Here is a 27,924-nt window from a genome sequence, read left to right on the forward strand (position 1 = left end):
TATATATCAGAAACAGTAAGGGAGGGGAGTGGGAAAGAAGCAATAGTCTTACCGATTAAAGCATTACACAGTGGGTGGGACATTCTTGTGAGCAGATTACCCTTAGACAGATATGCTTTGGAGAAAAAGGTTATAATGGATTGGATGGCAGTATAATTCAGTGGATAAGTAAGCAGGTGAAATATGAAGGTAATTAGATAATGAATTGATATCAAAGGAGAGGGAGATTTTTAATGTCCTTTCTCAGGGCTCTCATCAGGACATATTAATCCCTTATGAAATCAATGATTTAGTCGAAGGTGCAGAATTTGTGATTGGTGGATCCATCATATTAGATCTAAGTGCCAAAAAAAAAAAGGAACCTTGACAGATTGGAGTGATAATTCTAGCAAGACCAACGTCAACAGAAATGAAATAAGGTCATATATTTTTCATATGGTAGAAGGGGAAATACTGCCTTGATATTTTTCCCAACCTTCCTATGTCATTGTTCCAAGTAAACAAACATTGTGTGCCTGTTGTGTGCCCGGCACTGTGCTAGGACCTAAAAATGCAATGATCAATGAGGCACATGATCTAGTAGGGAAGACGTGTATAAACAATGCCAGATGCATGTAAGTGTTGGAATAGAGATGTGAATCAGGTAAACAGTTGTATGAAGCATGGGGAGTGTTCAGTTCCTTGAGTGCTGAAGATCAAGGAAGGCTCCAATGAGAAGGAGAACCCAAGTTAAAGAATAGATATGCTTAGGCCTGAAGGAGGGCTGGAGGGTAGGGATGGCACAGACAGAGAAAGGCACAGGAGAGGCATGTTCAGAGAGCTGTAAGTTATTTAGTATGGATGGAGATATATATGTGTGAGCAGGGTGGATGGTAAGAAATGATGTAAGTGAGGTAGAAAAGGCCAGATCACAAAGGAAACTGAGTTTGGACTCTGGCAATGGAGGGAGCCATTAGTAATTTTCTTAAGGAAATAAATAATGTGATCACAATGGCATTTTTATAAAGGTCACAATGGGAACCGTGCTTCAAATTGCTTGGACATGGTGCAAGGGTGATAATGGAAGAGGAGACCAGTTTGGAGACTGTATTAGTGTGCTTGGGCTGCCCTAACAAATTAACACAGACTGACTGGCCGTCTTTTTTTTTTTTTTTTTAAGATTGGCACCTGGGCTAACAAGTGTGGCCAATCTTTTTTTTTTTTTTCTGCTTTATCTCCCCCAACCCCCCCTGTACACAGTTGTATATCTTAGTTGCAGGTCCTTCTAGTTGTGGGATGTGGGACGCCGCCTCAACGTGGCCTGACGAGCGGTGCCATGTCCGTGCCCAGGATCTGAACCCTGGGCCGCTGCAGCGGAGTGCGCGAACTTAACCACTCGGCCACGGAGCCTGCCCCTAGACTGGCCGTCTTAAACAACAGAACGTGTATTATCTCACAGTTCTGGAGGCCGTGATTCCTAGATTAGGGGGCTGGCTGATTCCATTTCTGGTGAAGATTCTCTCCCTGGCTTGCAGATTTAGCCTCTTTCCCACTGTGTCCTCCCATGGCCTTTCCTCTGTGCCTGCACCGAGAAAGAGAGAGCAAGAGGCCTCTTCTGTCTCTTCTTATAAGAACACTAATCCTGTCCAATCAGGACCCCACCCTTATGACCTCATTCAACCTTGATTACTGCCTTAGAGGTCCCGTCCCCAAATAAATTCACACTGGGAGTTATAGCTTCAATGTATGAATTTTGAGGTGACACAAACATTCGGTCCATAACAGATACTAGCACAGTTGTTCAGTTAAAAGATGATAAGGGAGGCTGGCCCAGTGTTACAACAGTTAAGTATGCACGTTCCTCTTTGACCGCCCAGGGTTCATGGTTCGGATCCTGGGTGCTGACCTATGCACCGCTTGGCAAGCCATGCTGTGGCAGGCATCCCACATATAAAGTAGAGGAAGATGGGCACGGATGTTAGCTCAGGGCCAGTCTTCCTCAGCAAAAAAGAGGACTGGCAGCAGATGTTAGCTCAGGGCTAATTTTCCGTAAAAAAAAAAAAAAAAGAAAGAAAGAAACTACCTTAAAAAAAAAAAAAAAGATGATGAGGGCCTGAACTGAGTAGTGCCATGGGGCAGGAGGGGAGGGATGTCAGAGATGCTAAGGAAATAAGATCGACAGTTCTTTGTGACTGTTTAGGTGTTTAGATGTGGAATGAAGGGAGAGGGGAAAAACATCGGGTAACTCACATTTTTTGTTGTCCTTCCCTTTATCAGTGTGTTAGAGTTCTCCAGAGAAACAGAACCAATAGAATATCCTATTGAATCTGCTTCTCTGGAGGACCCCGATATATATATGTATATATAGGATTTCTCCTGGCACTACTCGGCCTCCACAATCACCTGAGCCAGTTGATCTGCCCACTGCAAGCTGGAGAGCCAAGAAAGCTGGTTGTGTAATTCAGTTTGTATCCAAAGTCCTGAGAGCCAGGAGTGCTTATGTCTGAGGGCAGGAGAAGATGGATGTCCCAGCTCAGCAGAGAGCAAATTCTCTTTTCCTCTGCCTTTTGGTTCTACTCAGCGCTCAGCTGATTGGGTGATGCCCACCCACACTGGTGAGCGCCATCTGCTTCATTCAGTCTGCCTATTCAAATGCGAAGCTCTTCCGGAATCACCCTCACAGAGACATTTGGAAATTATGCTGACCAGCTATCTGGGCATCCTTTAGCCCAGTCGGGTTGACACAGAAGCAGCCATCACAACTGGCTAGATGATAGCATTGCTAAGAAGAATGATCGTGGGGGAGAGTTTCTGACTTTGAGGAAAAGCTGGTAAAATCAGTTTAAGATATAAGTGTGAGGTATCTGTGGGACTTGGAGGGGGAAACCTCGGTGAGCAGTTGGATTTATAGGTGTTTGGTTCAAGGAAGAACCATCTGGGCTGGAGGTACAAGGATGGGGGTCATCAGCACCCAGGGCCATAGTGGATAGTCAGCAGGATAGGCAGGTGTAGACCAAGAAGAGAAGAGAACCAAGGATTAATTCTTGGGAAGAAACTGGGCACATAGGTACCAAAAACCCTTGCTAGAACTCTTTATTTTAACTTTGAAGAAAAACATACAAATACTTTTGGTTTCATAATTTATATTTTTCCACATCAGACTCTCACCTTATTCTTAGTAATTTTGTGAGCACATCCCCACCTTTATTGCTGACTCAAAGTGATATTTTTGCTAATAAATGAGAGAATCCTCTGGAAGGTGCTGTAACGAGTAAAAGATTGTACTTAGCTGTAAATTTAACCTCTGTAACTCCAGCTGCAGAACGAAGCCATTTATTACAGGGAAAAATTGCTGGCTCTGAAGGAGAAGACGAATCGTTGCCTCTTTGCTCTAGTTTAAATAGGATGATGGCTCCAGCATAGTTCCTTAAAGAGGGGAGTCTGTTCTGTGGAGGCCACTGGCAGCCTTTTATGAGGCAACTGTGATCCGGGCTGTTATGGGGACCAAGTGGTTCCTCTTGCAGTGAGAGGAGGGCTCTTATCAGAGTTCATGCCTGTGCTCCGGATCTAGGGATCTGGCCTCAGCCCTTTTTATGAGGGCTAAGCTTGCCAGCAAATAAAAAGCAAACTAAATAAATAATGAGAGAAGAAAATACTACAAAACTGAAGGAAATCTCTTATGAGCTAGCAGAAACTGAAATGAAAAATGAGTATTGAAACTGAGTGTACGGAGCCTACTATCCTAAAGCAGGTGCTGACTCATGCACAGTTAAAAGATGGCTTCTTCCAAATCATGATGGAGAAAGTATAATCAGTGTTACTATTGACGTACAGGGCAATCAAATAGAAAGCATGGGATGGAAAGCAGGTGGCTGGGGAAAAAGCTACCTTGTGTATCCCTTATGATTTTAATTGCATCTATTAGTGATAGGCTTCCTGGATGAAGTCAAAGCTATAATAAAAATGTCTCTCTGAGAAACTTCTCTGACTAGGATGACCTTGATTTTTTTTTTTTTTTAAGCCTAGAGGAGAAAGTCTAATAATACCTTTCTTCACAAAGCAAAATATTCATCAGTTCTATTCTTGTTTAAGGCTGTTATCATCTCAAATAAGTATTTCCACAGGAAATGAAAAACAATGGCAAAGTTACATGAATTTTGAAGCATAAACATATTGCAAAATTGAAAGAAAACAGGTAAGACCGTTTCCATTAAATTGCACTGCTTTGGGGCTAAAGATTTTACCTAAGTTAGATATAAGGGATAAGTGCTAAGAAATAGAAAATTAGGAATTAAAACCAAAAATTATGCCATCTGACACAGAACAGGATGAGATTTTTTCCTGGAGTTAAAGATATTGCTGTTACATAATCATGTTAGCCTGAAGGCCTGCTTGATACATAGAATCGTCCAAGAACATGAGTTGTAATTAGAAGTTGTGATGCACATTTTATGTTAAAACGTACCACCCACCTAATTAATGCAGAAGGTTTCACAGAAAGCCCTATAACGGATGGAACCCTGATTCCACAGGGAAGCATGTATTATAACAGCACAAATGGAGGAAGGGTTAGGTGACAGCAACTGGGTGAGCAAAAGCAGAATATGCAAAGGTGCTGGGGAGAGAAGAAAATAAACCTCAATAGAGGACGTTTAAATTTGTTTTTAAAAAATATTATGCTGTTTTAGAATATTCTAGAATAATGGCTTGGAAATGATCCTTGGTTCAGAGGGAAAGAAAGAAAGGAGTTGCAATGCGTGAAGAAATGCCAGCAGAGGCTGATGCATTGTCTTGGAGAGATGGAGAGTGGAATTTGTCAGGATGTCTCTTGTACTAATGCGGAAAAGTGCTGCATGCAACACACGTGGAGATTCAGTGACAAGAGATTTAGACCAGTGTGTTCCTAACCATCAGGTAACGTATTTCCCTCAAAATTATCCTTCAGAAAAGGAGTTTGCCTGGGGGCCAGCCCGGTGGCGCAGTGGTTAAGTGCCCAGGTTCTGCTTTGGCAGCCTGGAGTGCACCGGTTCGGATCCTGGGTGCAGACATGGCACCACTCAGTAATCCATGCTGTGGTAGGTGTCCCACATATAAAGTAGAGGAAGATGGGCATGGATGTTAGTTCAAGGCCAGTCTTCCTCAGCAAAGAGAGAGAGGCAGTAGCTAGCTCAGAGCTAATCTTCCTTAAAAAAAACAAAATTAAAAAAAAAAAGAAAAGGAGTTTGCCTTACACAAAAGTCTTTATGATATAAACTTTCAATTTCTCAATTATTTTATTTGGAACAACAAATTGTACTTAGGAAGCCCCATTAGCCTCAATCTCTGGGCCGCAAGTTTTGAATGCTTATGGAGGTCACCTACTGGACTAGAAATAAAGGAGACTAAAAATATTTTATACAGACAATTGTTTTTTAATAATTTATTTCCTAGGGATATGATTTCATAATCACCAAGCTTTGCTATCTCTGTAAACAAATCTTTTAAAGATAAAGCAAGTGTCATGTTGTGGCTAGCTCAACTAGTCATCCATAGGAAGGATGAATAATTTTGCTAATGTTATGTGAATGACTACTTGTGAGTTGGGATAAAATTTCCAATGTCCGTATCATGTGCTCAAGAAGAGCTAGGTTTTAAACAATTTAAATAGAAATAAAGATGATGAGCTCTGATGAAGGGATCTAAATGAATAATAATGGTTATAGGACTGACAAAGATGTGTGTGAAGGGAAAATAAAATTGTTTCATGAACTGTGAACGGCAAAAAAAAGAAAAATATTTCTAAATTATTATTTCTAAATTTATTAAAGTGACTAGAACTGTCTAACCATATTAAATAAGTGGATATATGATCTAAAAGTGTGTATATTGAAGTTGGCTAAAAAACTTTTTTTTTTTTTGAGGAAAATTAGCTCTGAGCTAACATCTGCTGCCAATCCTCCTCTTTCTGCTGAGGAAGACTGGCCCTGAGCTAACATCCGTGCCCATCTTCCTCCACTTTATATGTGGGACGCCTGCCACGGCATGGCTTGCCAAACAGTGCCATGTCCGCACCTGGGATCAGAACCGGTAAACCCTGGGCCACCGAAGTGGAATGTGGGAACTTAACAGCTGTGCCACTGGGCGTGCCCTGAAAAACTTTTTAAACAATCTTCTTATTGGGAAAATGGGGAATTACTTGTATTATTCAGTCACATACAGTACGTGGAGCAGAAAGAGTTTCTCAAACGCCATTGTAGCCTGGATGCAATACTCTTCAGTCCAATACACTGGACAATACATTAGATTCCTTGCTCTTTCTGAACCTTCTGATGGTCTCCTGTCGCCTGTATATATTGATATAAAGACTGGAACACTTGATTTGGAAATCTAGTTTCTGGTATAACTTCTATCGTACAATGGTCGCGAGAGTTTAGGTAGCTTTTGTTCTCAATGTCCGTCATCCTTAAGGAAGAGTATTTACTGAGGTTCCACACTTTGATATCCGATAAGAAAAGCTGAGCATCAAAATGAAATTTACCATCTACCGTTTTACTACTTTAACGTTCTTTACACCTATTAGAAATAATAAGCACTCAGTACACGACAGCTGTTTTATTATTGTTAGCTTTACATGCTAAGCACTTTCCAGTGTTGATGACATTTTGTCCACGCAATGCCATGATGCCGGCAGTGTTATGTTATTTTACACGTGGGAACTGAGGTCAAACAGGTGAAGTAACTTGGTCACAGTCACACAGCTCGTGAGTGGCAGAGCCAGGTGATACAAACCAAGCTGAGGATTCCAAAACACATTCTTGATGAGAAATTCCACTCCCTCCTGAAAGGGTAGAGGTGTGCGATGGGACTATTGAGGGAGGACACTTAACCCAACTTGGGGCTTCTAGAAGGACATCCAAGAGGAGCTGATGGTGTCAGAAGGAGCTGAAAGGTGAGTAAGAATGAGAAATAGGAAAAAGTAAGATAAATGTCTTCAGAAAGAACAGCCTAAGAGCATGGAAGCCTGAGACAGCATTGCTACAAGCGGTTTAGGACTATCAGAGTGTGCATTGTGAGTCAGACTGATGGGAAATACAGACTGAGAGGGGGGAGGAGGCCTTATGGGAAGGACCTTAGATGCTAACTGTGGAGCTTGGATTTTACCCCAGAAAATGGCAATAATTAGAAATAATAACAGTAGCAACAACGAGTACAAGCAAAACCGATAATCCACAGGGCTTAGAAATAAAACAGGATTTCAATTTTCCAGATGTATTTTGGGAAAGGAAAAAGATGGGCTGTTAGCTATTCTTAACAACGTTTTTTACAAGAGATTGATTATTGCTTGGATATTGAGAAAGTGAAAAACATTTCAGAGCAAGCAAGTCTCTTTGGTAATGTTTCTGACCAGGGAAATTGTTAGGCAAACTATGAAGTATTTGAAATTGAATGGTAGCCAATATTTGGTGTAGCGTCTGGATTCAGGACTTTAATTTAGCATCTCATTCAATCCACAGAATAACCCCATGAAGTAGGTGAGGACTTCTCAGTTTTATTAGGTAAATAAAACCAATAAAACTTCACCAAAGGTGAAGTGACTTGTCCAAAGAAATCTAGTTTAAAAGGTAGTAAGATAAAGACTCACTGAGCTGACAGTGTTGGATAAAGGGGCCCTAAAAGTTGGTAAGCCAATGACAAAGATTAGGGAGAGTTAACTGTCTGTGGGCAGAGGCAAAAATGAAGTGTATCAGATTCAACAAAATCCTATCCTCTTCCTGGTAATTTGTTGGTAGGCTTTTTTTGTTGTTCTTTTGTTCTTTGCGAAAGATTAGCCCTGAGCTAATATCTGCTGCCTCTTTTGCTGAGGAAGACTGGCCCTGAGCTAACATCCGTGCCCATCTTCCTCCACTTTATAGGTGGGATGCCTACCACAGGATGGCTTGCCAAGCGGTGCCATGTCCACACCTGGGATCCAAACCGTCGAACCCCGGGCCACCAAGTAGAACGTGCGAACTTAACTGCTGTGCCACCGGGCCGGCCCCCTTTTTTTTTTTAACAAGAAGATAAACTAATCTTTCATAAAGACAGCGATTTACCCAGCACAGTACCATTAAACTTGAAGTCTGGCTAGAAAATACTGTGGGAAGCTCACATGAGCAACTGTATAAACTTTCCAAGATCTAAAATCCATAAGGAAATCAAAGGTGAAACTCTGCAAAGATAAAGGACTGAGCATCTGAACAAGTGAGCATCAACCAAGTTATGCTGTGATTACAAACAACCCTAAAATCTCAGCAGCTTAAGACAAGAAAGGGTTATTTTTTGCTCACACAAAATGACCACTGAGGTTTGTCTGGGGGCTCCCTCAGGTACCCAGGCTAAATCAGGACCCTATCCAGCACTGTAGCAAATGGAAAGAAAGGGAGTACAGGAAATCACACACTGCCTTTTGAAGCTTCCACCTGAAAGAAACACATATAATTTCTGCTCCATGTTATTGGCGAGAACAAATCACATGGCCGCATCTGATTCAAGGGGAGTGGGGAATTACATTCCTACCACGTGCCCTGAGGGAGAACAACAAAAATCTGGTATACAGCATTAAGGCCTACCACAGGAAGAACTTAAGAAAAACAGCAGTGAAAGCAACCTAAGAAAGAAAGTTCTGGAACTAGGGATGGCTTTATGGACTTATAATTATGCAGATACTTGATGACTTATTCATAATGGTGGCTAAGAGGAGAGTAAGATTTAATATCTAATTTCATAAAAAGTGTTGCAATTGTTGGCCAATTTATGCTGGGAGATGTTTGCTGAAAAACTCCATGGGATGTCTCACTGGAAATATTACTCACTAGGTCACATGGAGACATAGTTTGGGATGCGTTTATCATCCTCCTTCACTCTCACTGGAGGCTCAATCAAAGCCTTCTGTGTTACTGCTAGCTCATTTTTTTAAAAGGTGATTCTAATAGAATTTCCTGTTGCGTTGCTTTCTGCTCGCATTAGACTTAAGGAACTTCTTTTCTTATGAAACTATGTATAAACATTTCACGCACAAGATACCATTCTACATATCGCCACTTCTATACTTTATTCAGTAAACATCTAATTTTAAGCTATTACAAAGAAAATGAACTAGATAAACACCTTTCATTACCGAAATAACCTCTTTTCCGGGGAAAATCCGATCATGTCGCTTCATTCTCCAAATAGAACGGATTCCTCCCTTTAGAAAGCACATAGACAAGCGGTCTCTTAGGTTGAGTTGCCCCAGAAGCTGACCCTGAGACCAGGACTGAGGGCAGACACTGTAGTCTGTATGGGTAGTGATACGGAGGAAGGAGAATAAGACGGGTAAGGAAGGAAGCTAACATAGGGTGCCTTAAAGAGCAAGTTACTGCTGTGGGCAACTGACTCAAAGTTGGGGGCCCCTGGGAGACAGTGAGGAACACAGCTCATATAGTCCTAGCTGCAGTGGGGAAGCTGGGATATTTTTAAACTGATTCCCATCCTTGATTTCTTGAGGGCTATTCTGACGGACGCTAACCGCCTGGCACTTCTAGGCTGCAGGCCTGCACTGGCAAAGTAGGGTTCAGGGAAAGCCCTTGAACAGAGAAGCAGAGAGGGGAGACTTGCAGGAAGATGCCCGCTGGCCTGCCAGTGGGAAGGACAGAGGGGTGGAGCCCCAAATGGAGTTCCAGCACTGTTAGTACAGAGAGCATACTTCGTTTCTAAGCCCATTTGCTCTGATATATCCGTCTTTGAGCCTAGATGTTAATTAATTTTTTTAACATTAAAAAATATGGTAGGCCAGCCCGGTGGCGCAGGGGTTACGTTCGCAGGTTCCACTTTGGGGGCCAGGGTTCGCTGGCTCAGATCCCAGGTGCGGACATGGCACCACTTGGCAAGCCATGCTGGGTAGGCCTCCCACCTATAAAGTGGAGGAAGATGGGCACGGATGTTAGCTCAGGGCCAGTCTTCCTCAGCAAAAAGGAGGAGGATTGGCAGCAGATGTTAGCTCAGGGCTAATCTTCCTCAAAAAAAAAAAAAAGGTGGCATCTGAGAAAAAATGGCATCCTTTTACAAGGTAGCCACAGCTAGGTCATACAGAGTGGCCCAAGAGTGAAGCTTGGGGAGCTCTGACTAGTTAAGGACCAAGATTTTTGGGAGAAATCCCTTTGTTCCAAGCAGGCTGGGAAAGGGAGCTACCTCAAACAGCTGTGATAGGAGTGTTTCATAACGCAGAGGGAAAGCCTCCTTAAAGCCATATTGACTTTTCAGCTCGCAAACAGGCCTTACTCCTCATTCCTTGAGAGAAGAGAGAAACAAGCTGGACGTATTTTCAGAGGTTTGGGAATGTTTTAATAGATTCGACTAGAACGCTATAACAATAAGCGGAGCATTGGGTATTATTTAGAAGTTATCAACTCATTTGATTTACCCTATAACACGAGTATTTTCCAGAGGCAGTAGAACAGAATTGTCTGGCAGTGCTAACTTTTCCCTATTTTCCAAGCAGATCCCTGAGGATAGCAGAAAGTAAAGGTTTGTCTGGGGGAGGGTAGACTTCTCCTAAAAAGAGAATTCTGGAAGTCATCATAATTAAACAAAGAGGAAAATGTGCCAGACAGGAGTGGGTGGGGGCTGTTTTCTCTTTTGGTTGGTGGTGGTGCGTTCAAGATCCTTAACCTAAGATGAGGCTTCTGAGCCTCCAGCAGGCGAGCAGCTGCCCCAGAGACCCAGGGCTCCAGGAGGAGGCGGCGCAGGTGGCCAGGCTCCCCGCAGGTGAGGAGGTCGATGCGCCAGGAGGCCGGCCGGACCTGGCCCCCGGTCCTGACTCTGCGGCCTCGTTGGCATCGGAGGGCGGGATGGGGCGCGCACGAACCCGGCTCGACGGGCGCGGCTCACCCGGGCGCTCGTTCCTGCGCCCTCGGCCTCACGCGCAGTCCCGGCCGCCGCCCTCCGCCTGCCCAACGCCCGCTTCTCTCTTTGCACCTCGTCCCTTCGACCCACTGCCCCGCCCTGCACGCGTCCAAACTAAAGAAAAGCGTTTCGTTCTCTTAGAGAGCCCGGGAAGGCGTGTGCTCTTCTCGCCCTTGCACCGTGGGTCGCCCCGCGCGCGGGCTGGGACCGGCGGCGCAAGGAGTGGCGCTTATCGTCCGGAAGGGGACGGGGAAGAGGGCATCTCTGGTCCCGGGATGCGATTGTCCTCATTTCTTCTTCTCTTCCCCGCGCCGCGCGCGCTAACTCTGGGGGAAGTTGGTTGCAAAGTTTCCGAGAGCTACGTGGGCTCGTGCAAGCGCGGCACAGGGCGGGGTGCGGACGCCGGGAGGCGAGGACAGAAGCGCTCCTCGCGGCGTCTTTGTTCTGCTCTGGGGGAGAGACCCGGCACGGAGTCGCCGGGCCAGTACGGGGACCGCCAGCCGCGACATTCCGGACTCAGCAGGGGCTCTTTGCTCCTTCCCCATCTCCTTCCTCAGACATCCCCCCACCCCCAACCCAACCCCGACACTGCTCTCAAGTCCCCAAGCCTCCTTCTACGCCATCCGTTTACCCCCAAACTTCACCTCAAAGATCCCAAGTCTGGGATGAGCAAAGAAAGAGGATAGAGGTGAAGGTGCGCGACAGGCCGGATACCTCCTGTCGGGTGGGAGTTTGCTTTGGAATGTTTGGGGTTTTCTTTCCTTTGCCCTAGAAACTGCTTCCCCATGCGGGCCCCCGTTCTCTCCCATTTCCCCCACCTCTCGGCTTTCCTCCTCTTTAATTCTAGTGAGATCCAGAAGGAAAATGAACGCTGCTGTGAGTCACTCAGAGAGCTAATGCTGTGGCCCGCAGTTAGGATGAGGGTCTGGGGTAGGGGGAGGTGAGGATGGAGTCCCTAATTCTTAAGGTTAAGGAACGACTGGTAAAGGACCTGGAGAAGGTTCCTGGTCCGAGACACCTGATTTGCCCAAGTCAAGGCAGTGGGGGGAGGGACGGAAAGAGGGGATGCTTGGCTTGTCCAGCCGCACCAGGGGGTAGAGGATGGGGAGGCGGCCAGGGACCCAGAGTCAGATCTTTGGGGCGAGGACAAGGCAGTGGTGTGGAGAAGGGAACGAGTGAGGAGAGCTTAGCTCCAGGGTCAGAGGGAGCGCACTCATCCAGAGCCTTGCCGTCGCGGTTTGAGGTTGGGGAAGTCCGGGGTCTGAGCGGTGGGCGCGATGCTCGAGGTGGGAATCTGCCCTCGGAGACCTGGACCGAGTAGCGCAGCGCCTGCTGCAACAGGTAGCCCCGAGGGGTGAAGGCCCAGGCTGGACCCCGAGCTGGGCTTTGTCCCGCGGATTAGAGGGCTCTCCCAAGGGACCGCGTGAGTGGGGATGGGCGGGGGAAGAGAGTTTTGTAACACTTGAAGCCCCTTTGAGTTGTTGTGGCGCGTAGAGTCAAGGGGAGTGAATCCGAGAGGAGGAACGAGGATGGAGAGCCCAGGGTGCGCCCCACCTCTGATTGTGTAAGCGCCTTTATCTTCTGGGGTTGACCCCCTACCCTTCGCATTTTGTCTCTTGGGATGATGAGAAACTGACAGAAACTCGATGCCAAAGTGGATTGTTCACACTGATTGGCAGGGAAAGTGCAGACAAAGAGGTGCATCTCCCGGAAACAATGATTTTGGAGATTCCCCCGCGTAGACGTGTGCGCGTTGGGGAGTGGGGCGGTAAAAGGGTGGTGGGTGTGGAGGGGACCGGGACAGGCATCTCCTGGGGAAAGTTTCGAGTGAGGCAGTGGGAGGAGAGGGTCGGGGCAGAGTTGCGATGAACTGGGGATTGAGCAGCCCCGGCTCGCCTCCGAGGTTCCCGAGCCGGGCGGGAGATGCGGGGAGAGGGAGGGGGCGGGGAGGGGAGGGGAGGGAGAGAGGAAGAAGGGGTGAGAGGGAGAAACCTGCCGCCGCTCGCCGCCTCTTTGTCTGCTCCGGGACTTGGAACAAAAGGGGGAACTCTGATGAACTCTCTCTCCTCCCCTCTCCCCCGGACGCCCGCCCGGGTATCTCCCTCTCCCAACTTTGCCGCCGCGACTTTCTCCGCTGTCAGGCCACACAAAAGTGTCCTAGCGCCTCGCAGACTGCAACGAGGGGCATGTCTCTTAAAAGTGCGACGAAGTGGAGAAGAAGGTGAGTGGGGATTGTTGTCTTGTTTACCTCTCTCCCCCTTAACTCGCCCCGCTCCCCGCCCTTCGGAGGACGGAGTAGTCCGGGGGCGAAGTTTGGCTGGTAAGTTGTGCCTCCTTTCCCTCCCTGTTCCCTTCTCTTTTGTTCTTTAACGAACTTGCATAGATTGTTTTATTTGTTTATTTGTAACAGGCAAAAGCCAAGCAGGCATTTCTCTCAAGTGCCTCATTATATGAGGAGCCGGGGGGATGGGAGAAGGGTCTCTCAAGGGGGCATTGCCTCACTTTCTCCCAAATGCGCGCATACCGCAGGAAAACGTGCTGAAAGGGATGGGGACACGTCCAGGCTCACCCCCACCCCAGCCCTGACTTTGGTCATGCAAAGAAAGGGATATGGAGGTGGGGGTCGTTTCCTCGCCGTCTTATAACTTAACTGCGGAGCGCTCTGCAGATCCAATGCACAATACCAAAAGCTGCAACAATAGAATGCAGAAGAGGTTTGGGTTGTAAGGGATTGGACTCTTGTGTTTGTGGTCAAGGGGGTTAGAGCAAACAGGTAAGACTTCAGAAAGTTTTCTTTGAGGCTGGGGTAGGGTGGAGGAAGCCACAGGTTCCCGACTGTCAGAGATGCAGGGATGGAGAGATGGGGCCTGGACCACTAGTTAGAGTCGGCCATCCCGTCCGCCCCTTTCAGTTTCATGACCCACCCAGAATAACCTAAGCTGTCCTTGCGATCCATCATCACTTCTCTCGCTTTACCCTCTCCTCTTCATTTCAATGTGTTTGAATAGAAAAGAGAATGTGAGTCCCAGAAGCTTCTCAGACTCAGGAGTCCGCCCCGCCTTTTGTGTTTTAACCTTTTGTTTCTATCTGCCACGCCCGCCCAAAAGAGGGATGGCTGTTGCTGCTTCTGCGGGGTGGAGAGGCAGCGCAGTTCCCTCCGTGTTTATGGGCCAAGGGAGACTCCCTAACTTTGTTCCCCAAGTAGCTTCACTTCGCAGTTTCTAGATTGGTTCTTGCTCTTATGAGGCGACCACTCCACGACTAGTAAATATCTCCACTTTATATGAAATTTCTTTCAGCTCTTTTCCACTTTACCACGAAAGTTGTTTCTCCGTCCTGTCACTTGGTTATTGAAAGACAATTAGGGACAGAAGTTGGAAGTTCGTTGAAAGTGGGCAAATGTAGGATGTTTAGCTGTTAGGATGTGTTTAAATATTAAGAATGTCTGGAACAGGCTTCTTGAATTCAACAATGCAAATGTAGGTCATTATTTTCAGGTATGTTCTATGGGATCAGTCCAAATACCAAGGTAATTTATCACAGTCTCTTCTTTTTTCTTCTGTCTCCCCTGGAGAGCTAGAGGCATTCCTCACACCCTTGGACTTAAATGAAACATCAAACTGAATGTATTGCTAGTAACTGGAGGAATCATCCAAACACAGTCTATTTCAACTTCTTAAAGTTATGATTTTATACAGTAGTAGCCATTATTTAGAATTTGCAGCTAGAAATGATTCAAGTACCAGAACTATATAGTTTTGAATTTTCATGTCAAAGACAAATATATTAATGCTATGGTTACCTTTCTTTAGAAACTTTAGAATGACTTGGAAGTTAACATTCATTAATTTCAATTGTATAGGTATAATTATTATTATCAGCATCTAGAAAGCGTCGTGCGGTGCGTTGACCTTCGCCATACTGCATTGTTCTTACTGGATCTTTCTATCAGTGAACATTATGGAAGTACCAGTGCAACATCAAGTCATTCCTGGATGAAAAGTTATCAGACTTGTTCTTTTGGAGTTACTTAAAAGTTAAAATGTCAGGATTTTTGATGATGCCTTCTCTAAATGGATTACTACAATTTGATCACTGGGAATTCTCCGCCTTAAAGAAGGTATGTTTCTTTTTAAATAGACTACAAGCACTTCTTTTGGGGGCTGGTGCTTATGCCATTAGAGAATTGTCTAGTTGTTTTGACCTGTTGCCTGATCAAAGTGATTTATGACTTTGGATTTCCTTGTTTTGAACTGGTTTTTGTAGGTTCATTTTCATTTGGAATGATGATTTGGGTACTTCTGATGAAGTTTTCTTAATTTTACAAAGTGTCCTTCAACATCAGCACATGTAATGAATGTGGATTGTGTAGTCACTAAGGAAAGTTATGGAACAATAATGGGTCCAATAAATGTCCTATTTTATTTATGATTGATTTTGTTTTTAAATATCGCAGTGATTCTTTCTATACTAGCAGAACTTTCATGGTTTGCATTTTTTTTTTCACTTTTGACATTTTATTTTGGTAAACGAAATCCACAAGTGGCCAGAAATAAATGAATTCCTAATAACTGGAAGTCAATATAAAGTACAAGTTCTAGCAGAATGAAAACTTGACTATTTAATAACAAGAGAGGCTGTAAATTTACTTAATCTTTATGGTATACATCAAGTTTTTATGGTGGTCATTAAGAGTCTTATATTCCTTCTTTTAAGTCTTACAATTCAGTTTTGTTCATCTCTGTGAGAAAGCAGTTAAAAGTTCACATAAATACTGTTGGTAATATAAAAAGTATTTTGATACCGTATTTACTTTCCTTTTTAAGCAGTTGTTTGCCATGAAAAGTGAGCGTTTTCTTTGTTTAAAATAGATTGCTTTAAAATGACTTAAGTTGTAGGATTTGATCCTCAAAATGATTCAAGTTCAGGGTGGTTTTAATCCTAGAGTTGGAGGATATCGTTGATATATCACTGTAATTGAGAAATGTTAAGGTCTGGTCAAAGAAGATAATTGGGAATTGCAAATGTTTTTATCCTGCTATAAGCAAAATATTATGATTTGCTTCTTTCTAGTTGTATAAACTTAGACAAGCTACTTAACTTTCCTGGACTTTAATTTATCATCTATAAAATGAAGGTTTGGTTAAAGAAACTAAGAAATCTTTTAGCGTGAAGACTTTGTGATTTGTTGATTGTTCTTCTAATTAAGGTGCATCCTCTCTTGTGAAGTTTATGTTTGAATTGTTGAACAATAGAGTTAGTGACATGGAAACCTTCATGTGTATTAATAACCGTGATTTTGTATGAATGTTAGCTCAGGGAACATTAGTTCAGGAAACATGCTTTAAATTTTCTGTAAAGTATACTTTCGGCCGAGTGTCCTGTATGGAAATGTCAGATTTCCTCGAATGTTTTCAACAAAAGTTTATCTGCCGGAATATTTTTGAGGGGGTAGAGAGTGCCGTATTATTTTCCAAGTGTTTTACCTACAAATGTCTGAAGTGAATATGTTTGAATTTGTCCTGATGGCCACCCAGAGTTGGGCTCAGAGGTTTAGAAACAGACTTTGACGTGAAACTGACCTGAATTTGAATCCCAGACCAGGCAAAGACTCATGGTGGTACCTTGGCCAGGTTACTTGATTTTCTTGCGTCTTTGTTTCCTCAATTGTAAGTGGGGATCATAACACTTATCCCATTGGGTTGTTGTAGGAAATATATTTTTAAAAAGCATATACATAAGAAAAAGCATAACAGAGTGCTAAGCATCTCTAAACATGTAATGAAAGTACTACTTTTACTGTTTACAATGAATTAGTGATGTTTTGATACTTCCAACTTTCTTCGTTGACTGCCTTACAAGTTTCAAGCCACATTAACCAAAAACGTTCACTTTGGATAGAAGTTTTCACATATTTAAATACATTTTTTTGCTAAAAATGTGTTCTATTCAATTCTTTTATCCAATTAAGTGTGGATTAATTCACTTTGACAAACATTTATTGAGTCTTACTATGTGTAAGCATGTTGCCGAAGGTCATGGCTTCTTCTTGGAACATGTGGCCCTTCCATTTCCTTACAGAAAGTTCTATAAATTGAGACAATAGCAAGTTTCTAGAATTGATTTACTCAAATTCTCTGTTTTCAGTGCTATCAGTGATGACTAGACAGATATAGTTTTAAAAATTTTGTTCATTCACTTTGTAGCTATGATATAGAGTGATGGTTCAGTGGTTTCTTGATGAAGACATCAAGAACTATAGCACATTTTCTGATGTTAGTTTTTATAGAATGGTCTTTATTTAAGTAAAAAACTTACAGTTAGTATAAAGAACACTTAGAAAAATACCATATCATTGTGAAATGAAGTTTAACGTCTTGGATTTTCATTTTCGAGATCTGTAATTTAGCAAGATACATTGTCTTCTCTGAGTTATTATTTAGTTTGAGGAAGATTATATTCATTTACCCTTAGGAAATTTCTGATGGGAATGTGAAGGTATTGCTTCTTCTCATTTGTAATTTACCAGCAGATAGTTGCCTAGAAATGATAATGTTAAGAAGAAAAGTATGGAATAAATCACTATTAAAATGGGGGAAGATTTTTTCAGATATATCTAAAACTTTCTATTTGTAGACAACATTTTTTTAATCAGTAGATTATATATCATTAGTATAGCAACTACTAATAGAATAATTTATAGTTACAGAGTTTAAAATGATAAATTCCTTTAAATTTTTCTATATGATGTTAATTCTTAAAATATAACCAAATATATTTAATAACTTTACTAAAAGTATCAAGTGTTATACTCTGGGTTATTTAAAACTGTTCGTTGATGTAGATTAGCTTGAATAACTGAAACCAGAACGATTACCAAGGTATTCACAATAAACTTACATGGGAAGAAATCTACATATTAAGCTGTGCCTTCTAAAAGTGGTGAATGTAATACGTAGTAAACATCTTATAAGTAAATAAAAAACATTTATTTAACTTTGAACTTTATACTAAGTCTAGAAGGTGATCACCTGAGTATTTTGACTATGATGTCTGCTTATTTATTTGCTATGAGTTTCTTTAGGTATATAAGGTGCTCCCAGATTTACTTGGATTTCTTCTTTGGCCTCAAATTTGCTGATTTTTAAATGCCAGTCATTTCTAAGAACTTCAATGGTATTTCTGCCCATTATTGTTGAAGATACAGGTGTTTAGAAATATATTTATCATGAAACTATGAGGCCTACTTTGTTCGTTCACTCCTTCTTCACTCATTCTTTTAAGTAATGTTTATTTTAGTGCCTTCTGCGTGCCAGACATTGTTCTAAACACTAAGGATACAAAGGAAATAAAAACCCCTGCACTCTTGGAGCCTTTACTAGTGACAGTAAAATATATGTTAAAAGGTGGCAACTTTTATGGAGAAAAATCAACCAGGAAAAGAAGATAGGGAATAGGAGGGAAGGGGGTTGCAATTTTCAATGGGATGGCCAGGGATGCCCTCATGGAGAAGGTGACATTGGAGGAATGATATGAAGGAAGTGAAGGAGTGAGCTATGCAATATTGGGTGGAAGAGCATTCATGCAAAGGCATGGCAAGTGCTTGGTGTATCCAGAGAAAGCAAGGAAGGCATAGTGGCTGGAGTGGAGTGGGTAAAGGGGCCAGTGGTAGGAGATGAGGCTGGAGAGGAAATAGGAACATGGTGAGCAGATCACATGGATCCTTAATGGCCATTGTGAGGACTTGGGACTTTTCAGTGAGGGAGATGGGATACCATTGAAGAAAGAGTTTTAAACAATGATTGATCTGATATAACCAATGTAACAGGATGACTCTGGGGTGGGTTGAGACCAGATAAAAGGTCTGCAATGGAGGAAGCTGGGAGACCATTTAGGAAACTATTTCAGGTATCAAGTGAGAGGTGATGGCTTGGACAAGGGTAAAAGTAGCATGGAGGTAGGAAGAAGGGCTTGAATTCTGAAGACGTTTTCCTGGCGGATATTTTGGTGGAACGCATAGGAAATAGGAGAGAAAGAGTTTTTGACCTGAGCACCTGAATGGCCCGAATGCCCATTAACTGAGAGAAAGTGTGGGCTTGGGGTAGGGGAGATCAGGAGCTCAGCTTGGACAGGTTAATTTTAAGATACTTTTTAAGCATCTAGGCAGTTTGATCCACAAGTCTGGTTTTCAGGGAAGAAATCTAGAGGTACAAATTTGTGAGTTGAGAGAAATTAGATGCTATTTAAAGCCATGAGACTGGATGAGATCCCCAAGGGAGTGAGTATAGACAGAAAAAGAGGTCTACATGCTGAGCCTTGGGGCCCTCCAGATTGGGAAGTGGGGGAGATGAGAAGGGGCTGCCACTGGGGCGGAAGCCCAGTAATGAGAGTGTGTCCAGGAGAAGACAAGCTCATCTGTGTCATGAACTGCTGAGAGATTGAGAAGATGACAGTTGAGAGTAGACCTTTGGGTTTAGGCATTTGGGTCATCAGTGCTCATTGGTAGTCTTGGCTAGAGCAGTTTTGGTAAATGGTGAGAGATCACATCTTTTTCTTAATTTGTGTGGTCCATTACATACCTTTAAAAAAATCTTATCTCTTCTAACTAAAATTTGTCGGTACTTATTTTTTTGAGGAAGATTAGCCCTGAGCTAACATCTGCTGCCAATCCTCCTCTTTTTGCTGAGGAAGACTGGCCCTGAGCTAACATCCATGCCCATCTTCCTCTACTTTATAGGTGGGAGGCCTATCACAGCATGGCTTGCCAAGTGGTGCCATGTCCACACCTGGGATCCGAACCGGGGAACCCCAGGCCGCCGAAGCAGAATGTGGAAACTTAACTGCTGTGCTACTGGGCCGGCCCCAAAATTTGTCAATACTTTATAATTGATAAAATGCTTTCACGTATGTTACCTTAGTTAAGTCTCATAGTAGTCTTAGTGAGATGGGATGATAACATCTATGTTTATCTTACAGAAGAAGACATTGAGATTCAGAAGTTAAGTGATTTGCCCACAGTCACCCAAGTATAAGAGAGAACTGTCTTTGAACTTCGAACTCCTTGCTATTCACAATAGGGGAGATAGTAGTGATAAAAAAATTCCACTATAATGTGACAGAGGTGCTAACAGTGGGATGTACAAAGTATAGAATTAAATCAGGAGAGGGAATGATTATCTTTTGGGGTCAGAGAAGACTTTCCTGAGTTGGGATTTGAAAGACGCATAGTATTTTAGCATGGAGTCAAAGGGAGGAACATTCTAGGCTTGGAAAATATGCTATGCAAAAACATGGAGGGATGAAACATGGGATGATAACTGGAGTGTATTTGAGATGCTTAAGCTATTTGGTTCATGCTAAACATGAAGGAGAGTGGATGAGAGGCTGGAGTGATAACAGGTGCTAGTTTAAGCTTGGATTGAAATATGGTTTTAAAAACAACTACTGGGGCCGGCCCCATGGCTGAGTGGTTAAGCTTGCACGCTCCACTTCGGTGGCCCAGGGTTTTGCCGGTTCGAATCCTGGGCGTGGACATGGCACGGCTCATCAAGCCATGCTGAGGCGGCGTCCCACATGCCACAACTGGAAGTACCCACAACTAAAAATATACAACTATGTACCGGGGGAGTTTGGGGAGAAAAAGGAAAAATAAAATCTTTAAAAAAACAAAACAAAACAAAACAAAAACAACTACTAGGTGCCATCTTAAAGGTACCTCATGTCACATTAGATAGTTCTGTGCACCCTAGTTAGAAATGCCTGAACATATATACGTCACAACAAATGCATTGTCTTAGTCACTTTGGGCTGCTGTAACCAACCATAGACCGGGTAGCTTATAGACAACAGAAATTTGTTTCTGACAGTTCTGGAGGCTGAGCAGTCCGAGATCAAGGCACTGGCAGATTCAGTGTCTGGCGAGGGTTGGCTTCCTGATCCATAGATGGCTGTCTTCTTGCTGTGTCCTCACATGGTGGAAAGGGAAGGGAGCTCTCAGGGAGCTCTTTTCTAAGGGCACTAGTCCCATTCGCTAGTCCCATTCGCTGTCTTCACTCTCATGACCTAATCACTGCCCAAAGGCCCAGCCCCAAATACTGTCACATTGGGGATTAGGTTTCAACATCTGAATTTTGGGGGGATACAAGCATTCAGTCTATAGCAGGCATATTTTCAAAATTCTATTCTTCTTTCAAAATTAAATGTATATGTGACTCATATACCACTGAAGAGGCTCTGGTGACTCTGTTTCTAGTCTGTGTCAATCAGGATGCTTTTGGCTTCAACTACGAAAATACTTAACCAGAAGTGGCTTTTTAGTAAGGATTTTTATTTTACGTTTTGGTTTTCACATTAAAGAAATTTGGAGTAGGACTATCCAGGACTGGCTAATTTGGCCACTCAGCAGTGTCATAGTTCTTGATTAGCAGACTTTCTCCTTCTGGTCCCGAGATAGCTCCTGTGGCTTCAAGCATTATGTCCCCATTTGGGAACCTAAGATAGGAAGGGTTGAATTCTTGCCATTCGTGTATATATATATATTATATTTTAAGTGTGCCCTCGTCAATGATTTTTTTTGGTAAATGTGCAGCACTGTGCACACATTACTGTTTTTAGAACTTCTTATCACTCTTAAAATACCCCCGTGCCCATTTGCAGTCAATTTCTGTTCCCACCCACTGGTCTCACACAGCCACTAATGTACTTTCTTTCTGTCTATAGATTTGCCTTTTCTGGACATTTCACACATAAATGGAATTATACGATTAGTGGTCCTTTTGTCTGGCTTCTTTCATTTACTGTCAAGTTGTTGGGGTTCAGCCATGTTGTAGCATGCATCGGTAGCTCATTCTTTTTATTGCTGAGAGGTGTTCCACTGTATGGATGTACCAGATTTTGTTTTTCTGTTCACCAAATGATAGACATGTGGGTTGTTTCCATTTTTTGGCTCTCATGAATAATGCTGCTATGAACATTTATGCGTAAATTTTTGTGTATATTATGTTTTCATTTCTCTTGGGTGGGTAGGTAGGAGTTGAATTGCTGCATTGCATGCTAAATTTCTATTAAACTTTTTAAGAAACTGCCAAATTGTTTTCCAAAGTGGTGATACCATCTTACAGGTTTGAGCGTTCCACCAGCGATGTATGAAGGTTCAATTTCTCCACATCCTGGCCTTTTATAGCTTTTTAAGAGTGAGGAAAACTTTCAAGGAAGTCCACGAGAAGATTTCCCAGGGTAGCTACAGAAACCCATGACAAAAACTAGTCACTAACAAGGGGAATGTGATTACTCTGAGAGGCTTAGACTGATCAACTAGTACTCTGGGCCTGGGAAGGGGCCCGTAATGCCAACTGGTGCCAGGTGTCAGAACAAAATGGAAGGGGCGTGATTCTTGCATAGGTAACCAACAGAGTCAGCCGTATGTCCGTGTGTCAGGTTAAGGACGTATTATTGATTTAAACATAAAAAGTAGAGCCAAGTGCTGTGTTTATATAACAGTTATGATTTAAAAGGTAGCCGCAAACTTGAACAGAAATAATCCATTCTATTAGAATTCAGGTTATTCTCTGCTTATCACATTAAGAATTTCTGAAAATTAACCTGTCCAAACTAATAGCAAAACAAGAAGCGCCCTGGTGAGTGACTCTGGGCAGTTGCTAAGCCCCAGCATTCCTTTCCTATGAAGCACCGTGCGACTTTTTTGGCATCCCAGTAACAGTTTTTTATAATCTTGGTTAAGTGTAAGTTAACAGCCACCAAATCCTTGGCTTAGGATCTAGAAAGATATTTAGACTATGTTAAGGGTTGGACACTTGGCAGCAACTTGAAAAAAATTATTTGAGCTTGGATGGGGAAAGAAAAGAAAGCAAGACTATATTTTCATAGCCCTACCTTATTTTTTATGAACTCTTTTAAAATATTTTTTTATTGTGAGGTATAACATACATAAGAGGTAAACCAACTATACGTGTAGGATATTGATGCTGCTCTCTGTGGCAAAATCCAGAACATGTGGGTCATCATGTTTATTTCAGTGGAATGATGGACTTTCAAGTGATTCCTGCTTAAAAGTTCCTGAAAATCTGAAGCAAACATTTTGGTAATTAGAACGCATCAATAAATAATTCTGATAATGTAGGCATAGCTGCAGAGAATTGTGGGAGGGAATTATGTTTGAAATTGACTTCTATGACACTCGTGCTCTTGAAATTATTTTCTGGTTTCTTTCTTCAAATCTTAGAGTAGGTACCAGTATAAACTATGATACCAAGAACTTGGTAATTATAGTTTTAATACTAACATTTTGAATTATACTGTGACTTTAAAAAAATCCAAACAACTCTGGTAGTTCTCTCTTTATTTTGCAGATGAAGAAAGCAAAGAAGAGAAATGTAAGTTTCTTAATTATGGGTCTTACTCGCTATGAAGTATACATTTTAAAATTTATAGTTCAGTGTTCTATTTCTCGAAGTCATAACTATCACAGAAAACTCAGACATTTGTGCAGCTGTATCTTATACATCCTCTTGTTTGAGTCTCGCTCGAATCCTATGTTGTAGTCCTTAGTAACATTCTCATTTTACAGGTGAAGAAATTGGGGTTCAGAGAACATTCTAGCCCAATTAATCAAACTAGTAGATGGAAAAATGCGAATCTAATTAATTAGGGACCAGCACTGTAAATGAGGACAAGAGAGAATATCCCCTCGAGAAGTCCTATTCAACTTGATAATGTTTCACACTGATGTGATTGACTCTTATTCTGCAAATACTGTGAATGTATTTTGAGACCCAAACATTAATCAGGCTTAAAAAGAGGACAATCTGCTTGCTGGTGTTTTTATATTCCTGAGCGATTGTGTTGCCAGCAGCAGTGGAGAAGCCAGCGTGATGGTAAAACTAGTCAGTGTTCAAGAGCTTTACCTGTCAGATTTTAGTGGGATGGTGTCATTATCTGTAATGAACTTCCCAAAGATGATACATAACAATATTCATAGGATCCCAGTTCTGTAGCAAAAGAAAAATGGTTTTTGCATCATCTTTTCATCTCCTTTCTTCTTCAAGTCAGACGTCCAAGGGACAGCTTTGGGCAGGCTTACAATTCTAAACACCCTGAATAGAAGACCTCCCAATGGCTACACCTTGCTTTGTGCCTGAGCTTAGGTCTCTATGTCTCTTCTCTCGTATATATGACAAGGGACTCTGCAATGACATCTCTTTTTATTTTTTGGGGAAGATTAGCCCTGAGCTAACATCTGCTGCCAATCCTCCTCTTTTTGCTGAGGAAGACTGGCCCTGAGCTAACATCCATGCCCATCTTCCTCTACTTTATATGTGGGATGCCTGCCACAGCATGGCTTGCCAAATGATGCCACGTCTGCACCCGGGATCTGAACTGGTGAACCCCGGGATCTGAGCTGGTGAACCCCGGGCCCCTGAAGCGGAATGTGTGCGCTTAACTGCTGCGCCACCAGGCCGGCCCCTGACATCTCCTTGTTCGTAGTTCTAGTCCTGTACTGGGCTGTCTCCTTCGGCGGGCAGCTGCTCTGGACTGTGATGAGCCTCTAGGGACCCTTCTTGTCCTTTTCAATGGGCCTAGGCCTGGTCCATGCCTTCCATGCCCCGTCCCAGGATTGGTCTTACTAGCCTTCTGGATATTACCGCTCTGATACGGGGATAGAATCTCTTCTCTAAAAGCTTAGAGCAGAACTGAGCCAAGCTGTACATGCTTCGCTTCCTTTCCCCTGGGTCTGGGTAAACCCTGTTTGAGCCACACCTTCCGATGGTGTGAGTGTCTTTAGTTGGGAGACTTCCTAAGCCCCTGCTTTTCAATATTGGCCTGGGAGGAAGAAGAAAACTTGAACCGTCCTCAATACTCCACACCAGAAGTTCCATTGCCTACACTTTTTGTGGTCCTGTTTTGTGTCCTTGAGGCTCATTTTGGCCTCATCCTGCATCTTCACAGCTCCTGTTTGTGTTGAAGGGGTGAACCTTAGATACTAGAATGCATTAGAATGTATAACTGAGACACTTTTACATTCTTTCATTGGGATGCAGGGAAGATATAGAAGAAAGTTGTCTGAAAACTCAGGAAACCCAAGGGTGGGTGGTTATCAGCTCTCTGTCCTTGGGGGTGACCCCATGTTTCTATTCCTCGTTCTGTTTTGCCCCCACCGCAAATTGACATTCTGGAGAGCTGCCCTTTCCCTTTTGCTCCCTTCCTCTGGAAATACATCACATGGCAGTAGCACACCAAGGATGCTAGTTCCCAATGGTGGATCAGTGTGGAATGGAGAGCCCATTAGGGGTTGGCACAATTATTTATGTGACTACCTTGCTGAAATACTTCTTACTGTATTTGGCCTCAGTGATTAGAATAAAGAGGTGGTGACATAACAACAAATTACTAGCATATGTTTTCCGCTTCTTTTTATTTTTTGCAGATTAGTATAGTCCCAAGAATAAATAAAATTCACTATTGTCACCCTGTCTTTGGGTAAATAAACCTTGGTTCTGTCGTAATAAATTTTTAGCATTTGTCTCAGCGTGGGAATTTGGGTGAAAGTTCATGGAATGTTTTTCTTCAGAAATTTCTGTTGAATTCTGCTGGACTCTGAAGCCAAATTCAAAATTCTCACTTGACTATGATGATTAAACTACTAGACCTAAATGTATTGTGTAGGTTTCTAGCCAAATGGCTGTAAGAGTATATTGGAGATACAAGCAAACAAGAGCAAGAAGCATCACGTTACCCTTATCGTAACTCCAAGGCCTGGCTCTGGCGGGGCTTCCTCTGTTCCCAGGCTTTGTGTGTTTTGTCACTGGCCTAAACTCTGCCTGGTCCTATGCTGCTACTGCTTCTTGTCCTCGGTTCTTACCTTCTTTCTACCTCAATCCTCAGCACTGGCCAGTTTCAGTGGATCCTGGCTAACCCCATGGTCTCAGGTTCTGCCTCCTGTTCTTATGAAATAATTTTGGATGCTAACATGATGCTAAAAAAAAAAGTCATCCAACGTATTTCCATAATCTGAACTCTTCATTTACCATCGCTTCTGCCCTTCTCCAGGGCATTGCATTTATTCGGATGCCAAAAATGACATCCGTGAAGCATGGTGAAATACAGCACCTCTCAATCATCTAGGAAGGATTAAGCCGTGCTGAGTACCATTTTTGTGTCAAAGGTATTTTCGTGTTCTGATTCTTTGAAAACTGGTGATAGTTAAATAATATATGTGGTGATTCTTTATTAACCAGACTATTTGGTGAATCCACATAAGGAATTGTGACGAACTAAGTAAAACAGGTTAGCCTTGCTGGGAGACCTTCTGCAGTGATGAATAAGAAGAGTAGGGCGTTTTATTTTGAGTTGCTTAAACCCAGAATGAGCAATATTTAATTCTGGGCCTAATTTATAAGCAGCTGTTGATTGCAACTCTGTTGTTCGTAAAATTGAATGCTTCGGAGAGGGTAACTAGACGCCTGGGTGCAGGGAAGGAGGGAGAATTTTAATGGTATCCTTTCGTGTATCTTCTAAATTTTGAACTATGTGACTGTATTTTTACCCAGTCCTAACAGGAGCATGAAAGGAAAGAAGGAAGGAAGGGAGGGAGGAAATAAACTGTTAATTATAGGAAACAATACACCAATTAAGTAATATTTCTCTGTCATATGCTTATATAAAGCGCTTTGCAGAGCTCTCAGGAGATAAAAGCATATAGTAAAAGGAACTCTTCAGAGATTCCTATATGCTGGTCTTCAGGGATATGATTTCTAAACCTGTCAACAACCCCATGAAGTAGGCATTGTTTCCACATTTTGCAAGTGAGGAAGTGGAAGGTGTTGATGGTAGAGCTGGGAGTTGGACCCAGGAGTGTCTGACTCCAAACACTTGTCATGCTGCCTATCTCAGTCAGCTTGGGCTGCTGTCACAAAATACTGCAGACAGTGTGGCTTAAACAACAAATACTTGTTTCACACCGTTCTGGAGACTGAAAGTCCAGTATCAAGGTGTGGGCAGATTCCGTGTAAGGTAAGGGCCCTCTTCCTGGTTTGCGGACAGCTCCCTTCTTGCTGTATCCTCACTTGGTGGAGAGAGAGCTCTGGTCTCCCCATTCCCTTGTAAGAGCATCAGTCGCATCATGGGGGCTCCACCCTCATGACCTCATTCAAACCCAGTTACCTCCCAAAGGCCCTACCTCCAAATGCCATCACATCGAGATTAGGGCTTCAACATATGAATTTTGGGGGAGACACATTCAGGACAGTACTGCCTCTCCAAGAAAGATGTGGCCTAAGGGATCTGTAAATATTCTGTAGCATCAACTCACTGATCAGAACTGGCCCTGAGCCAAATCGTCATGTAGGGGAAATTTGACTGCTACTGTCTACACTTCCCATCCTCTCTATCAGCTTTTCTCCCTGTGCTGTGTTCTTTCCTTCCCTTTGTCCTCTTCCCTTTTCTTGGTCATCCAGAGCAATTGAGTCTCTCAAGATGTTATTCCATCCGTCCATCCATCCATCCATCCATCCACCCACCCATCCATCATGCATCCACTCATTCAAATGTCATTGAGTACCTATTATGTGTCAGGACTGGACTAGGTACTGGGGATACAAAGTTAAGCAAAACTGGACATGGTTCCTGCCATCACGTAGCTTAAGAGGAAAAGAGGCATCTGTATATTAAGAAGGTTTGGGGAACGCTATACTCTATGTGTAGGTCCCTTTTGGAGGCTCACTAGGCCTCTACGTAAACACCCTGAGATGTCTGGTGGTTAGAGTTTCACTTTTTCTTTTTGGTGAGGAAGATTGGCCCTGAGCTAACATCTGTTGCCAATCTTCCTCATTTTGCTTGAAGAAGAGCAGGCCTGAGCTAACATCTATGCCGTTATTCCTCTATTTTGTATATGGGTTGCTGCCACAGCATGGCTTGATGAGTGGTGTAGGTCCGGGCCTGAGATCCGAGCCCGCAAACCTGAGCTGCCTAAGTGGAATGTGCCAAACTTAACCACTATGCCACTGGGCTGGCCCCTCACATTTTTTT

At 43.0% G+C, this 27,924-nt stretch overlaps 2 long non-coding RNA genes across 6 annotated transcripts in view; both read left to right on the forward strand.

The window, feature by feature from the left end:
• The first annotated feature begins 4,000 nt into the window (after positions 1-4,000).
• LOC138919400 (uncharacterized) lies at positions 4,001-8,746 on the forward strand. Its single transcript, XR_011429552.1, has 3 exons — positions 4,001-4,174; positions 4,668-4,893; positions 7,872-8,746. It is a non-coding gene; the product is annotated as an uncharacterized lncRNA (long non-coding RNA).
• Positions 8,747-12,830: 4,084 nt separating this feature from the next.
• LOC106782324 (uncharacterized) overlaps positions 12,831-27,924 on the forward strand; it is a 363,318-nt gene continuing 348,224 nt past the window's right edge. For all 5 annotated transcript variants that reach the window (XR_011429555.1, XR_002802169.2, XR_002802167.2 and 2 more), the window contains exons 1-2: positions 12,831-13,102; positions 14,744-15,001. This is a non-coding gene — a long non-coding RNA (uncharacterized lncRNA). The remainder of the gene's footprint in view (positions 13,103-14,743; positions 15,002-27,924) is intronic.

This window comes from Equus caballus, chromosome 20 (assembly GCF_041296265.1).
Source record: "Equus caballus isolate H_3958 breed thoroughbred chromosome 20, TB-T2T, whole genome shotgun sequence".
NCBI lineage: Eukaryota > Metazoa > Chordata > Mammalia > Perissodactyla > Equidae > Equus > Equus caballus.